This window comes from Pteropus alecto, unplaced genomic scaffold (assembly GCF_000325575.1).
Source record: "Pteropus alecto unplaced genomic scaffold, ASM32557v1 scaffold75, whole genome shotgun sequence".
NCBI lineage: Eukaryota > Metazoa > Chordata > Mammalia > Chiroptera > Pteropodidae > Pteropus > Pteropus alecto.
In genome coordinates, this window is record NW_006440638.1 from 31,336,046 (window position 1) to 31,354,121 (window position 18,076).

At 34.7% G+C, this 18,076-nt stretch overlaps 1 protein-coding gene across 1 annotated transcript in view; it reads left to right on the forward strand.

Annotated features, from left to right (window-relative positions):
- Nucleotides 1-791: 791 nt before the first annotated feature.
- The window catches only part of PPARG (peroxisome proliferator activated receptor gamma), a 121,582-nt gene continuing 104,297 nt past the window's right edge, over nt 792-18,076 (forward strand). Inside the window, exon 1 of the mRNA XM_006917631.3 lies at nt 792-1,008. The gene's annotated coding sequence lies outside the window, so the exon portion shown is untranslated. The remainder of the gene's footprint in view (nt 1,009-18,076) is intronic.

The following is an 18,076-nucleotide window of genomic DNA, read 5'->3' on the forward strand; positions in this document are numbered from 1 at the left end:
CAGAGCCGGGGTGCCCGGCAGCGCTCCGGGCCACGGGGCCGCGGGGTGGGGTATGCAGGGCGAGGGACGTGGAGGGAGGGGGCGCGCTAAGGCACCCAGGACCGACGACGGTCAGGGCTCAGGGGACCCGGGCTGAGGGCTTGGTCAGAGGGGACTGGGGCTGATTGAGGGGTCGCTGGTAAAGGGGTCTCTGGCTGAAGGGTGGTGGGCAGAGGGCACTGTCCGCCGGGACGGGCGCTGACAGGTCCGGGGCTGAGGGTCGCGCCGGTAGAAGTCCCGGCGGAGCGCGAGCAAACCCGGCGGCGGAGGGCAAGGGCTGCACGCGAGGCGCGCCGGAGCGCGGCGGTCCCGCCCCGGGCGCCCGTGCGTCCAGTGCTGCCCTGAGTGGGGGTCCGAGAGAATCCGGGACCTCCGAGCACCACGGCGAGGTGCGCAGGCGTCCCGGAGCGACTCGCGGGGAACTGTGGGGGCAGAAGCGCGGGACCGTGTGCGTGGCCGTCTGGCGGCCGTGGAATTCTGCTCAGTCTGCAGAACCTAGGCGGCAATCTTGGTGGGGTCGTGGTGACAGTTTAATCTAGGGGCGCCCTTGGGGTCATCCAGCCCCAGTGCCCTTAAGCATTCTGCTGGCCCTGAGCCGAGTGGGGGCTGGGGGCGAGAGTCGTCGGGAACGGAGAGGGCGGCCCCCTCCCACTCGGTGTTTGTAAAGAGAGCGTTAGCGTGTTGCGGGCCCCCATTCTTGCCCACAAGCTTTACTCCTGCTCTTTGTAGCCTAATCGAAGTGAGTAGAGAAATCATGGTCCCTCAGTGCAGGGAGTGCAAGGTGGGTGTGTAGTCTTGGTACTTTATGCCTTGGTATTTGGGGAGGAGCCTAAGGTTAAGGAGGCAGAAACTGGGAGTAACCTATCTGCTGCTTTTATATAAGGTCAGTTAGGTAAAGAAGGGGCCTTTACCTCTGCTGGTGAATCAGAAGGCTGCATTTCTAAATTCTTGTTAACTCCCAGTGCTTAGGTGAGTCGGCTCACTGTGATTGCATTCTGTTGAAATGTGTTGGTGATGTGTCCAAAATTTGCAAGATGACGATGATGGTGACCGTATTATATCGTAATTATTTTGATGTGCTCTTGCTTTACGGTGAGAATCTAATTCACTTGAGTTTAATGGTTGGAAAAATAGTGTCAATTATTTTAGGTGAATAAAGTCAAAAACTAGTAGTGTGTTAAGAAGCTGAAGTTTTTCTTCTTTTCCTTTCAAGCTTGGAGACAAAATGTACAATTAATTTGTGTAAATTATCATCTGGAGACAAAAACAGGCAAGATGATGAACTGAGTTGTGTGAAACCTATTGCTGGAGAAACCCGATTTTGGAGTACATTATTTTAATGTCAAGTGTTTTTATCATTTATGAAACAAATTGTAACGAGTTATTGAGAGAACAATGACTAGCTTACCTTTACAAGGACCTGGGCAGATATTCGACAGATCTCATGTATTCTGTGGCAGTGTTCCTGTCTATATTGAAGTGATCAATTGCTAACTAAAAGCAGAATCAACGTGATGGTGCTAAATTATCTAGAAAACCCTCTTGTACAGAGACTGATATAGACACTCACTGTGGCTTCTCTCTTAAAGAAATACCTTTCTCTCCTATGAAAGTTTTATAGAAAATACTCATAGATACTCCCAGTTAGCATGTGAAGTGATATTTCAAAAGATCCTGTTCAAGTTTTAGAACAATTTTTGTGTTGTATGTTTCAGTCAGATTCACTCTAAAGGTTAGCCCTTCCGTAGTGTTCTTTAATATACAAAATTTTAAAACTAATCTTGTTAGCCAAAAAGTGAAGTTTGTCACAAAACCATCCATTTTTGTCTTACTGTGTACTTCACATAATTTTTATTCTCTGTTTAAGTTAGATAATATCTGATATTCCATTTTTGATAATTATATCTTTAAAGATCTGCGAGTCAATTCGTGATTGACTACTCAATCCTTTGCAACTCACTAGTAGGAAAAAATGTTGATTTAATTTTTAAATCAAGACTTTCATATTTAAGTTTGTTTCTAGCTTTTACGATAACTACTGTAAAAGCATGGCATCAGCGAAGTATAAAGGTTTGGAGAATTCTCGGCTAAGTTTTTTGGTCAGTTTTTTCATTCTTTTAAATTTAAAAGAATATAATTTCTAAGTTAAAACTGCGATTGATATTTTTAATAATTAAATACAATTTTCTTTGAAGAGACTAGTTAATGTTCATTTCTTTGTATATTTCAGAATTTCATTGAAATGGTAAATGATAATTTTTAAAAATCAATATTTTCAAAATTTCTGTGATGTTAAAATTATATTATCCCTATAGATTAAAATTTATACAGAATAAAAATGTAACTTTAGAAATATGCATTAGAAATGCATTACTGATCACAGCTAATTGCTTTTAATTAATAAGTAATATGACTAAAAGCAAATACTTATTTTTCTCTCTTCTGTAATTCTCTGAAAATAAGAATGTTTGCCACTAACTTAATTATCAAGATAATTATGCATGTGAAAGTGGTGTGAAAGGCACTGCTATGAAAACCGATACAAGTATTAATGATACATTTCATTTAGTTTTCAAATTGTGAAATCGTTGTTAATAACAGGAGACTTTCGTGAGGTAGGGGAAAAAATGTTAAAATAATACTTCACAAATGTTTTGTATATGCTTGCACATACTTTTGTTTCTTTCATAGGATCTGCATATGCCCAATAGATAGAACAGAAAATGTCAGTCATTCTAATTTATGAGTGTTCTTCTGCTGAATTCATTGTCGCTTAAACTTGGAAATATATGTCATAAGGTGTGGCAAATGTACTGGAACAAATTTTTGGTCTCAGAATTCTACTAAATAAATATTAGTTGTAGAGGATTTTTTTAAATCACTAATCAAGAAAACTTGATTTAAGTTACCAGTCTATAAGCGTAAACATATGCCCTCCGCCTTAAAAATTGTAAAACTGAATTTCTAACTTGCTTTTCTGGTTGACCTTTTGAGCTGTTCATTTCTCCCTCTTAAGGTTGAAAAACAACGAAAAGAGCAGCGATTTAAAATGCTTACAAAAGTCCTTTAAAACTGAGGAATTTGACTCCACAAAAGTACAATAAGATCTGTGAATAACCATCTTGCAAGCATAGATAGCCCCAACTTATCATACTTCAGTTAGTTTCATAGCATTCTAGATAAATTTTAGTGGAAGATTATTTGTAATCCTCCTGGGGGTTTCTTATTTAATGTTTGTTTTCTATCACAATACAGAAGTAGATTTGGGAGAGTTATATGGCATATGGTTTAAGATTAATAAAAATATTCTGTTTTATGTTTTATTTACCTAATATACTTTAGTAGGTTCTTGGAAGGAAATCGACTCAAATACAATACACCATATCTTGGGAAGACTTTTGTAGATATTAAGACGACTATCGCCAATAATATTATATACTTAAATTATTTTTTTATTTAAAAATGGGTTTATGTAATCTCAAAATTTTTCTTCAACAATCAGTGTGCACTAATACTTTAATACTGGTTATTTAATTGAGAACGTAAGTGTTTACATTTTTAACAGTTTCAATTATTATAGCGGGGCAAGTGACTTATCCTTTCTAACTCTCCATTTCCTTATCTGTGAAATGGGAAAAATATTGTAGTTATTGTTTTGTGCTTTTTGGGGGGCATGATTTTAAGACATTTATCAACAAACCTGTGTATCTTAAATGATATGACCTTGGCCCTGAATTTAATTGAGCATATATTTTAAAGAGAACCTTCATAGTTATCTGCATTATAGCTAAGTAACTCTTTTACAAATGTTAATAGTTCACCGTAGTACTAATTTTGCGATTATTGTTAAGAATGAACTGAAGATAATGCTTGCTGTGTGTTGATCAATTTATAAATTATTTCTGGAAATATTTCATTGTTATATGATTTTAAATTGTCATCATTCCCTGATGACTTCGAATAGAAATCAGCCTAATAATTATGTTTGTTTTATTGATTATATGTTTGTGACTAGATATAGTGCGGATCCTCTTTTGTCCGTATTGTATGTCTAATGTGTCTAGAAGGCACAGATAGTACTTTTTTGTTTTTTGATAAAGTTCTGTACTTATATATATTTATGGTGTACTCTGTGAATGTTTATTGTATGTTACCCAGGAGCAAGTTTGTTGTATAATAAGGTCTATGATCCTTCAGATCAAAAGACAGTTTAGTATCACAGCCTAAAAAACTAAATAGTGACTTGCGCTTGTAAAAACTGGGTCTCTTTCTAACAAGCTGTAACCGAAAGGTAGGCTTTTGGTGACTTGAAAAGTGAATATGTCTCCTAATAATCCACCAATTTACTAGTAGGGAGTAATTAGAAAAGCATGTAATTAACCATGCATCATCTAAATAATACATTTTAAATTCTCCTTGTGAGTTGTTAAATAATACATTTTATTATGAATTGACCCCTGTACAAGAAAGTAAGGGACTTGGTTCCAGGCCCGAACCCCACTATTTTCCTGGAATATAGAGCTACAAAGCCCAAGTAGGAATATAACTAAACGGAAGTGGAAGCAGGGAGCAAAGAAAGACTTAAGCCAGTGCCTGTAGGTAAATGTTCCATTTTCCTGTAGCTTTGCTTTTGGGGGTGGGGGAGTTGAGAGTGGCATTAACTTCCACTCCCTTAATGATATTATTTGGACTTTCTCAAAGTCGTTGCTGTACCTTCAGCTCTCCCAGTGACCAGGCCATTCTCAACTTAAAATTTTTTCAGAGGATAGGGTGCAATGAATTTCCATCTCCTACTATAATTTCTCAGATATAAAGGAAAGAAGTGAAGTCATCAATTCATGCAGCATGATCGGTTAAAATAAAGATTTAAAACCTTGTGCTCAGGATTTAAACTAGATCATATAATGGTTTAATTCAATTGAATTCAGTATCTGTTTTGGAAACATTTTATTCCACTGCATTGATTTTAGCAAATAAATTCATTGCTGGTTTTAACTGAGTTTTTTTATTTTTTAATAACCAATTTGTGGATTCCTCTAGGAGAATTGTACTATATAGGTAAGACTTATTGAGACTAATTTTCTAACCTTCTGGGAAGAGTTCAGATTAGTACAAACCTGGGGTGAGAAGTCCTTCACAGTTTACCACAGATAAGGAGATGGTAGATAATGAGGGAGGTAGAAAAATAGGGGAATACCCTGAGTAGGAGTGTAAGAGATTTCTGTATGCTCAGCTCTTACAATCAGCAGGTTTCATAGTTCCTGTGCATAGACCTAAAATATAAGGTTGGTTTCTAAGAATGTACCCTGCTCTTTGGTGACATCATAGAATTTTAGAAAAGCTTTAAATTCTAAAGTTGCCACTTAGCACTGTTATTATCTCCAGCCCTATAAGTTGCCTCTGGGAAAGTGAATGGGAAAAGGTTATTCTTATCCTGTATGTTTAAGGAAGAAATTTTTCTTTATAGTCAAGTCAGTGAGGAAACGTACCTATCAGACTGCCAGAGTGCAATGATGAAATCCTGGAAAGAACCCCTTAACCTTGACCCTACCCCACTGGATGTCATTCCACCTCTAAAACTGTCTTTTTCATTTGCAAGTTTGGAGTTCACTTTCATAATGCCAATATTTCTAGCAAGGTTAATTGTTTAAATCACCATCAGCAAATACTTCAGAGGTCAGTTCCTAGTTCCCTTGCTACTTGAAAACGAGGCCTTCAAAGAATAAAAAACACACTTGGAATTTGAAAGAAGGGACAAGGAGAAGGAAAAATAAAAGTAAAATGATTCATGCCCCAATTTCTCCATAAACCAGCCTTCATGAAACAAGATATGAAAATAGCCATTTCAAGTGGTAGTGATAGGAAAGGATCTAGTCTCCCATACCTGCCTTTATTTTTCTCTTGAAAATCAGCATGTTGTAATTCTTCCCTGAACCATTTTTCTTTCAAAGAAAACAAGTTGTTATTCTCAAACATCAGTTTACCTAAGAAATGTTATCAAAATTAAGGTTACGAATTAGTTGTTGGTTAATGTAATCAAATATCTGAATATTTCCTCTCACTGTAGTTTATTTTCTCTGCGGTGTTACGCCGATTATCTATTCTCTTCATGAGTTGGTTAGTTCTTCCAGACTTTTAAAGTAGCTTAATAATAATTCGAAATGAGTGGACTCTTTTAATCTCATCAGGGAAAATACGCCAAAGAAGTAATAATAATGCTTAATACTTTAGCAGATCTACAGATCATAAAATTTCATACATGCTTTATTTTTTTCTTTTATTTTTTGCCAAAAATAGTATGGCAAGCCAACACATCTCTGTTAGAAACAGAAGCTTGAGTAGCCACCTCAAAAGCAGGTTCACGAATTCTGTGATTCAGCTGATAGGTAGTGTTAAACAGTTAGATATGGGCCACCCACATGCCTATGACTAAGCATATATCTTACTTGTCATTCACTTTTTCCACAGTGTTGCGGAAGTCTTAATGTAAAGCACAGAATCCCAAAGTGTTACCTGACTAAATGTTCTTCTTTTCTGTCAGTTGATAATTACCTGTATAAACATGTTTTTGATTGCTTATAGAAAAGTACTTATATAAATTCTTGTTTTATATAGTAGAGTTTATGAAAGAGAAAATACATGAATAGTGTATATATAAATGAAGAAGTTGCTTTAACAAATTATTTGCATATGCCAATGAAATCCAGAAGAATGAAGAATATACCCAGGCATTTGCCAATGTAGGATTACTACACGTTTTCCTAAAGCATTTGGAACTGATTAGAAACATCCTGGCTTTATTTAAAGGCAATATAATATATTTTTAAACTTTGTTTACAAGAAGGTCCAATTTGTTGGCTTTTAGAACTAGCGTAGTACAGTTTCTTGAAACAAGTATTGACTGCATTTTATTCCTCTTTCTATCTCCACATGTAGCACAGCATAAAGCACATATAGGCACTCAATAAATATTTTAATAAGAACACAGAAATAGTCTAAGGCAGTGGTTCTCAAAGTGTGATCCTTGGACCAGCAGCATCAGGATTATCCAGGAACTCTGTAGTAATGCAAATTCTCAGGCCCCACCCCAGACCTACTAAATCAGAAATTATGAGGGAATTCTGATGTATACTGTTTTAGAACCCCTTGCCCAACATGATTACTGCATCCAAGATGATAGCATGGAGCCCATTGGTGCACTTAGTTTGTATTATTTTAGTAGCCTTACCCCTCCCTTTAGTTACTGTTCTTTGCCATAGTCTCCCCATTAGTAGAATCTCTGGGGATCATCCTGTAAAATTACCCCTATTGGTTTGACGTTTTATACTTAAAGAAACTCAGTGTTCCTGTCAATACGCTTATGTCAAGAGAAGCTAGTTTGCTCACTTCTTAGTCCAAGTGTCACTGGTTCTTCTCACCTTAGAATGGTTGCTAGGATTCTGAGCCTGCAAGTTCAAAGAGTACAACTTCAAAGACTGGATTTTATAAGATCACTGAGAATGCTCCGCCCTTAGAGGATTCACATTAAGCAGACTTATAAGATATGGATTTGTAAACCTTAATTTCAGTTTAATAATATTAGGAAACATACTCTTCCTAGTGACTGTCAATAGTTTTTTTAATTCTAAAATTTTGTAATCATAAAGAGCTGATGCAGAAGCATGTAAAGGTAAACTTCTACTACAGGTGGTCATTGTGAGACGTTGATGTAACCTGTGATAATAATTTAAAAAATAAATGAGTAGAGGTTTTCCAAAATCTAGTCAGACCTCTGAGTGAACACTGTACAAGATATATCTATATATCTATGTATAATATATATACACACATACACACATGTATAACACACACAGAAAAATTAATTCAAATTAATTAATTTTTCCTTTCTTTTGTTTCATTGTTTTAGAAATTCCAGAGGGAAATTTAAGTGGTTTGACTTTGACCCAGATTACAGGTTACATTTTTCCTGTCATTTTCTTTAAGAAACTTGTATCAGCCTGTTGACTTTAGAATAATTTTATCTAAATAAAAACAAAGTTCTAAAACGTTTTAGAAATTTCATATCAGGGATACTAAATATTTCTTCTTTCTGCTTCTCCCATTTCTGATGATTTATTGCTTAATATAGCTCAAGTCAAACCTCAGCTATCAAAATTCAGTTTATAGCTCTTAGAATTTGTTTATGGGTTATACAAACCTAATATGGTACCTCAAGGAACAATTCTGAGAAGTGCCTTTTTAATGAAGATTTGCTTATTCAACAAATATTTATTGAGCTCCTACCTTGTGCCTAGAGCTGTTTTAAGGAAGGAGGATAAAGCAATGAATAAGACAGACAGATTTCATCCCTCCTGCAGTTTACGGTCATTGTTACCTATATTAACAAGAATGTTAGTGGGAGAGATGGTGACTAAGGGGAGGCCACAGTCTTGACCCATGCCTTGTTTCTAGATAGCAGTGCTAGGCCAACATGAAGTTGGGTGGCTACCTTTGAGTTAAGTGTGCCTTAGAGGAAAACCTGTGTCCCTGGATATTTTTCCTAGATCTCTTATTATATTATTTTAGTTTACACACACACACACACACACACACACACACACACACACACACACACACGTGTGTATTATGTATTATATATTATATATGATGTATTTATTACATTATTTTTTGTAATAAAATTATTAACAAAGGAGGTAGCATGCATCATTTGTTAATAAGGTATTACTATTCTGGAAAATCCAAATGACAAGGTGATCATGCACTTTAGAGAAGGATTATGTTATAATGCTCTCATAATAGATCTCTTTAAGTGGTGAACTGTCCAAGTCAATTTAGTTCATATCTTTATTTATAAAACATTATTTACACCTAACAAAAATGTAAAACAAAGTTCACTGGGACTATCCCATTAAAATTTTTTAAAAAGAACAAAACAACTTTTTTCTTTGGGAAATATAGTTAGCTACTTTCCTTTAAAAGTCTATGAAGAACATCTCCATATTTAGAATATAATATTTGAGTAAAAGGAGACCCAGATCCTATTTCAAATGACCTTTCTTTGGTCAAATTAATTTTATAGCTATTTCCAACTTCTATATTCACAATCAAATTGTCCAACTATAATTTCAGTTCTGTCTTTAAATTGATAGAAAATATCTTATTGATATCTAAGTGTAGAATAAATTCTGAACATGAAAGGAAAATAAATTTTAAAGGATTTAAAATGAAGTTAAATGGAATTTATTTTCATGTATAGGGTGATATGGAATATTGGAGTGCAACTCAATGCAGATGCAACCAAAACTTTCAAATTTTACAAATTTCATCACAGTTTATTCAATTCCATAAACTCCATAAACATTTATTGAATGATCACTTGCTTTTCAGCACTAGATATCTTTATATGGGAAACAACATCCATCCACCTGGAATCATGGCCTTATAGATGGAAAGACAGGTGCTTTTCAGTTTTGAGACTACACCATGCTGGACAGATGAAGCAGCATCTAGCACTAGGCAGGCAAATAACCAGAACTCAGTAAAAGTTGAGAAAATGACTAAATGATTGAACACAGCATGTTGGCATGGTTGTGTCGTTAGGCCATGCGCATGATTCATGCTGTGTATTCCACTATGCCTGCTGGAACCATCTTTGATCCTAACAAAGCACAATACATACACACAATTTGTTTTTATTATGCACATTCAGTTTTTAAATGTCAGGATGATTTTCTTTGTCATACAACATGTGTGTGAAATATTTACCCTGGCCACCAGCTTTTGAATTCAGAAAACACAAGCTAGTTTTAATCTTAGCCAAAGTAAAACAGAAGGTAGATCTATTCTGAAATGTAATCTAATGTGGATATTATACATGACATTTGCTATCATGTCTTATAGTTTTATGTACAAGTTCTATGTACCAGACAAAATGTTAATAAGTATTATATTTTTTATTCCTCTTACATATATATGCATATATATGCATTGCACACCTTCCCTAATTCACAGCCTATAACATGGGGGACTGAGTGTAGTATAAGTACTTTTTAAATACTCCTAAAACTTGATTTGATTTTGAGGACAAGTTTTGCTTTATCAGTATCACTTGTTTGAGATTCTCAGTGCTACGGTTGCCTGCATTTTTAGGGAATTCTCTAAATTACTCTTTAAAATGTTAATTTCTATTTTATGTAACATTTTTTATGATACATAATGATATGAAATTAATGCCAGAAGACATTTTGCTATTCTAAAGCAGCAAAATGGGATATGAAAAAGGAAAACAAATGTTAATTATAGACTTCAGCATTCTATGTTGGATCTTTTAGTTGTTCTGGTCAGAAGAACAGGTTTTAAGTGGCCTGAGGGCCAGAGCACTGTTCTACATTCTTGTTTGGAGGCTTCCAATGACAACTGTAACAAATTCTGTTTAGTACTACTGCTAGAGAAAAGTTCGCAGTAGTGTACAATACCAAATGTTAGATTTATTGCTCATGCATAGAATAAAACTAGTTCCCTTTCAAACTTTTTGTTAAGTGTTAGCTAAAATACTGTCAAGTTTGGGCCTATTTGCTTCTAATACATAAAATAATTGCTCAGCTATTTCATATATGAATCACAAGTATTATCATCATCATTACTTAGCAGTTAATCTCATTTTACAAGGTAGATGTGGGTTTATGAGCAACTTGAAATCAAAATACCAAAGAAACTGATTTACATATAAAAGCAAAGCAATAGACTAACTTTTTTTTTTTAATGTGGCATTGCGATATCTCTGCACACCCACTCTTCTTAGTACGCCTTCATCTGTGGATGTAGGAGTCTATCAATGGAAGATCAATGCAGGGAATTTGTACTCTCTCAACCCTTGGGCACCCTGCCCTTAGCCTCCTGCAGCCACATCTGTTCATCTCCTACTAGGTAGGACAAAGAAGTACCCTACTAGACACTATAGTAGAGGGGCAGGGAGGACAGCATGATAGAAGGAGAGATGAAAAACTGAAACAGGTGTGAAGCTTTCATTGACAACCCATACTTCAGTTCCATTAACTTAATGTTCATTCATATATGGTCACACACAATGAATTGCACACATGTTCAAGTGGATTCTAGGAACAAAGGAAGACACCCAAAGCTCTAAGAACTCGGAGTTTATAATCTACATGAATCAAAAAGGGGTAAAGTTAATTGTTGTAACCAACATTTCAAAGCAGTATATGATTAAGGACCAAACTAAGTAAAGCAGAAAACAAATGCTATAAATATTCAGAGAATGGCAAGATAAGTGTGTCACGGAGATGTAGCCGGAACAAACCTTGTAGAGAAGGTAGGAATTGAACTCGACTTTGAAGTCAGGAATTGCCAGAGTAACCTTATGAAAAAAAAACAAAACTAAAAAATATACAGAAATAGAAACAAAGAAGAGAATCAAAGTACCATTCCATTAATATGAAATATCCAGAATAGGCAAATCCATAAAGATAGCAAATTAGTGGTTGCCAGGGCCTGGGGAAGGGGGAAGAGGAGTGACTGCTTAATGGGTACAGGATTTCCCTTTGAGGTGATTAAAATGTTTTGGAATTAGACAGAGGTGATGGTTGCACAGCTTTAAAAATGTACTAAATGCCACTGACTTGTGCACTTAAAATAGTTAATTTTATGTTCTGTGAATTTTACTTCAAAAAAAAAAAGTTCAGGAATTGAGATAGCAGAAGAGAAGAGGAAAAGAATTTCCAGTGTAAGTAAACAAAGCCTGGGCAAGAGAATAAGCACGGATTTGCGGGGGACCTTTGCAGAGATCAACCTATTTGATGTGGATAGTACATGTATGTGAGTTAGTGAGAAATATGTTTAGAAAGGTAGATTTTAGGTAAGATGAGAAAGGGTCTGGAATGCAGGCAAAGCAGTGTGGATTTTATCTTATAAGGAGTGGTGAGATTCCAGGTCTTGAGGAGTGAGATGATTTAGTCAGAAGATTAATCTGTGCAGGGAAAGCAGTTAGGAGGCTATCTCAAAATCTGGACATAACATGAGGAGGGCCTGTAGAAACCAAGAGGAAGGAAAAATGTGAGACACGTTCTAAAGCAGTGAGTGATACTCCAAGTATGGTCAATGGACTGATGCTCCTCACAAACTCTTAGTTACTGACTTAGCACAAGGTACATAAAGATTTAAGGATAAGCATTTAAAAACTTTTATACTCTCGGGATGTTCAAATGCATGGTTTTGCATTTTTTCATTATAAAAGGATCCACAATGGATAGAAGAAGAAAAGAAAAATTCCTTTGCACCAGAGTTAGAGCACTATTGCCCTAAAGGACACGTTGACTAGACTTAGTGACTGGGTCACATAGGGTAGACATCAGCCATTTCTTTACTCATTTTTATGTCAGTAGACATATTCATGCAGAGTCTGACCATCTGTCAAGAAGTCTTGCTTTGGTAGGAGGAACTAACTAGGTGATTTATAAGTTCCCTTCCAAGTCGAAGGTGCTGTGATTCTCCATTCTATAATGTTAACTTAATAGCTAACATATTTCTTTCACACTTGACTGTATTGGAACACCAATGCATACTAGGTGTCTGGCCATTTTCATCCATACTTGTAATTACACTAAATTTGAATGCAAATTCTATTTTAAACATATCTATACAGTTAGTTCCATAGTTCTTTTTAAAGAAAGTACTGTTTAATGCCTTCTCAGCCAACATTTATTTCCAATTTTAATATTTGTAGTAAGTTCCTCTTCCACATGATATTTTTCACAAGTAATGCAAATTTCTGCAGAAGTGAGTTACGTAAATCACAGTCACGCTGCTGATCTTTAAGTCATTTGTTCTTGTTCTTGTGATGTAATGTTGTGGTTGATCAAGACCAGGCATGACTAGCCTTTTTGGGAATGTCTTTGTGATTCCATTTTGATGTCGGTGAAAGTTCACATAGCTTTTATTATTCACCATATTTGACTTAGTTATTGTAAGCTTAACTAACATTTAGCAACTAGAATTGTCACAGATTAATTGCATTTGGAGGACCTGAAAGACAGATTCCTGTAGGATTGAAACCCTCATTATATTTTGGAGGAATTAAATAAGGGACATTATTTTCGTAAGGATTATTTTAGTGCTTATGGTATCGGGTGAAGAAAAAGATTAGCTGAAGAGGAAAAATTCTTTTCACTTCTAGTAGAATATTTTATTGAATAGCCCATTTTTATTATGTATTATTAAAACAGCTTATATTTTTCATTGGAATATGTGTAAAATTTTGAATTGCGCCTAGATCAATGCCTGGTATATAAGATGCACAGTAGATATTGAATATTCTCCATTGAATGTGGGGTAATGGTGGACAAAGCCTTTCAAATGGAAAAATAGTATGAATAGGAGTAGGAAAATGTGAGTTTAAAGAAAAGCATCGATAGTTTCCTGAAGGTATCATGTATGTATAATTACAAATGTGAAATTTTTTGGCTAAATAATTTTGGTGGCTTATTAATTTCTACACAATATTTAAAATACCAAGATGATTCTGATGCTTATATCCAAAGTGAATGCGTGAACTTAAATATCAAAAGTTTTTACCTCTGACTAATCTGAATTTCTAGGCCTTCCTTTCTTCCTCCCTCCTTCCTTCCCTATACCCCTTGATTTTGCTCTAGCTGTAATACTTAATTCTCTCCCTTTACCACCTATAATATGGAAATGAAAGATATTTTTATCTGCTAATCAAATGAAGAAGTAGTGATTTATTTTTGTCAAGATATAATTGACACAAAATTATAAGATATTTGAAGTGTATATCATGGATATTTGACACATGTATACATTGTGAAAGGATTCTCTACATCTAGGTAATTAACACGTAACACATCTATCACCTCACATACTTCTTTTTTCTTTCTTTTTTTGTTTTTTGTTTTGGTAAGAACATTTAATTTCTACTCCCTAAGCAAATTTAAGTTATACAATACAGTGTTATCAGTTATAGTCACCATACTTTACATTAGGGATGTTTTTATTCTGAATTTAACATGAATAAAATGCTTATGTTTCTCCTTCTGAGACTAAATAAAATTGATTATAATTTATAAATGGATTTTGATTGATTTTTTAAAAAATTGTTGAATCACTAGTCCTCAAATTGAGAAAAGTGGACAAATAGACCTTAACTCATGAATCCTGGTAAAGCATAGTGGCTTGTTGAAATAACTCCTATTTATCTTTAACAACCTTAATTTCTATCCTTTTTTCCCAAATGACAGATATATCATACGATCCTTTAGCATCTAATTACATCTGTTTATATGCAGTTACAGAAGAGCTGGAATATTTGTCCATTTTGTTAATTCTTTATCCCCAGTGCCTAGAACACTGCTAACAAATATCAGATGCTCAGCAAATAATTGTTGCTTTCATTTCAAATCTACAGTCTCATTCTACTTCCTAATCCTAAATATCTTTCCTAACTTTTTAGAGTAACATTAATCATTAGGATAACTTAATTGATGATGGATTTATAAATATAACCATACAATTTCATGTTCAGAGAATGCTTTCTTTCCTTTAGTCTACTACACAGTTTAAATTCTTAGCCAAAATGTCATTTAACCACCCTTCCAAAGGACTCTTCCTTAATTTTCTCAAGCACTAAAAAAGTAATTTAGCTATTGATAGTAATAGTTAATATTTATTGAGCACTTATTCTGTATCAGGCTCTACTTTAAGCACATTACATATGTTATTTCATTTTATTCTCCCAACAATCATAGAAGATGTATACTATTATCTGTTTTGCAGATGAAGAAACAAGCACAGAGATAAAAATAAGCTGCCAAGTGATAAAACTAGAATTTAACCCAAGCAACCTGAACCCAGTACCGTCTTGCCCTCTTTAATAAGAGCCTAATTTTCCAATATTTAACTTGCCAAGGAATGAGGTGTCTATACTCTATCACCTTTCTACACTTAACAATTAGATCTACAGAAGTATAACCGTATTCAGGTATAACCACAGATTAGATCTAAACTTTTAGTTGTTCTGGTTCACTGCAAATCAGTTTATGTGTCTTGTAAGTGGTGAGCAACTCAAAAGTACTTATTTTTGTTACTTGTGACAAGGTAAATTAGAACACCAAATCTTCAACTCATATTCAGTAACTCTACCATCACTTAATACCAACTTCTGTTAGGAGATTCTTTATTTCCATTTTTTTCTCTCTTAAATCCCTGTCAATCTGATGTCATTTTATTTTGTCATCCCAGGATATAGAGGTCAATTTAGTAGCAAATTTTGTATGACCATTGTAAAAATCGAGGGAAGGCTATAATCGGTCCATCTTGAGTCTGGCCTCTAATGGAACCAATTAGCAATTTCGAGGAGGGGAGGACAGTGACAGATCCATGTATTTAGTTAGATGCGATAAAAATTAGTCATTTGGGAGTATTCGTATACTTTCACTTTCCTCTGTCCGCCAAAGATTTTTGTGAAGTATTAGAGAATGAGTGGAAAGGGACTGGTCATGAAAAACTGGAGGAGATTTAAATTGATATACATAATAAAATGCTGAGAAAGAGAGGAAGAGGGAGAGATTATGAAATTACTAGGCTAGGAATGGAGAAAGTGTTTAGTTGGGAGCGCTTTTGGAGAAGGAGACACTTCCGAGAGTAGAGTGTGAAAAAAATTGGAGGGAAAGGAGAAAAGGATATGGGAGGAAAAGTTTTAAAAAGGAAGGTTTGCTTGTGGTTATGAATTGAATCTTTAACGTATTTTGAAAGACGAGTGAGTAGAGGATAGAATTCCATTTAATCTTGCAGGGAACGAAGAGTATCCAATTATGTGTTGAATAGTGCTTCTTTAATTCTTCAGAGGGAGAAGTCAGTTTGGATGATGTTGAATTTGAGGTTCCTGAAGAAACTCAGGTAGGGGTGTTCAAAAGAAAGTTAGAAATACAGATTTAGAACTTTTGAGAGGAGAGTTGTGGTTAGACATCAAGATTTGGGAGCTACAAGTAAGTAGGTGTGTTTATGGGTAAAAGAGGCCAAGAAGGAACTTGCAGAGCACACAAAATAGAAGGGCTCAGAAAGAAGAGGTACCAAGAAAAGGGACAAAAATAGTAGTCCTATGGTAGGATAAGAATTCAGAGAAATTGGTCTCTGAGTAGCTAGGGGAGGAGACTTTTAATAATAGATGATGGACATAATGTCACATGCTAAAGAGGAAGAGACAGAGGTGTGCTGAAGCCAGCTCATACCAACTTGTGAAAGTCAGTTGTGAAATTTTCAGATTTTTGTGAGCTGACTGTTATCCACAGAGGAATTAAAAAAGCACAAATTAATAATGCAATTAATAATGCAGTTAAACAAGTTATGTTAAAAACGAAGGTAATAAACACACTTTTGAGGTGTTCATATTGATTGTAACTGTATCGTGAAAATACTGTCTACTGTTGTATGCTACTGTACTAGCTCTTCCCCACTCTGCTCTCCATGACAACACATTGATAACCTGAAATCAACCATAGTGGGAGTATTTACACCTCAGAAATTGGCAACCACTACAAATCAGAGTATTTTTCCCTAGAAGGGGAGCTGTTATTAAACATTTACCAGCATACCATTGGATAAATAGAATAAAAATCAAGAAAAGTCTAATGGCTTTGGCAAGGAGACAACTTGTCACTATTGCTTGAGTTTCTGTAGAAAGATAAGTGACAAACCACAGTGAAGTGGGTTGAGGAGTGAAATAATGGAAAGTGAAGAAATGACTGTTCAAGTAAGTTTGAGAACTAGTAAGTTAAACAGTTAAGCAGATTATTATTGTCTATACCATTTTTTAAAATTTAGGGCCTATAGACTATAAACAATGTTAATATACTTTATTAATCTCCAAAAATGAACAACATATGCAAATGTGTTTTATGGTGGAAGCTCTTCTGTTGGAAAAATCTTATGGAACTAGTTATAGAACACATTTGAGGAAATGCTGCTATTTCACAGTTAAGATGATACTGGTTGTAAGTTTGAGATAAATATTCCTGTTAAAGTTACTTAGTTTTTTTAAAGAAATATTGTCAAGAGTGGATGTTGAATTTTGAATATTCTTTTGCATTTTTGAAATAATCATATGGTTTCTTTTAAAATTTTACCTAGTGCTGTGACACATTATTAAGTTTTCTAATATTAAATCATCTTTGCCTTTCTGTGATAAATCCAACTTGATTATGATGGTTTATTCTTTCAATATACTATTAAATTTTTTTGATTATCATTTTATTTATAATTTTAAGTTAATATTAATAAGTAGGATTGCTATTTTTCTCATCGTTCTTGTTAGTTTTTAATATCAATATTATGCTACTTTTAAAAAACTACTTTGGTTACTGAACTTTTTCTACTCAGAAACAGTTTATATAGCAAGAAAATTATCTCTTCCTTGAAAATGTGAAAAAAATTCATCTATAAAATTATCTAGGTCCAGAGCTTTAGGGGGAAGTAATTCTTTGATAAGCTTTCATTCATTTCCATTGTTAATTATTTTTTTATTGCTTACGTCAACCTTTACCATTTATGTCATTTCAGACAAATTAGTCTGACTAAGTTGCCCTTTGGCTGCATTATTATCTGCTTAGATTCTGGTGAAAATCCTATTTCAGAAATAAAAATGTTGGATAACTAGATATGAACAGCCCCTATCTAATGTAGGTTGTGTTGAAATGTTGAAGGCCTTGTTTGCTATCTTCACAGCCTAGTTCTCTGACTTATGGGGATGAGTAGAAGGATTTATGATCTAACGAATATAAACCAATTGAATTTAACTTGACCAGATGGATAACATGAAAAAACTATAATCCTTGATATTTATTGCCCCCAGAATGGATCTTGTTTCTGCCTTATAATAAAATAAATACTATACTTTATAGTATATTTTATAGTATTTTAGTATACTTATAAAATTAATATCAATGTAATTAATATTAATAAGTATATGATTAACATGTATAAATTATTAACAAATGTGATTATAGTTATA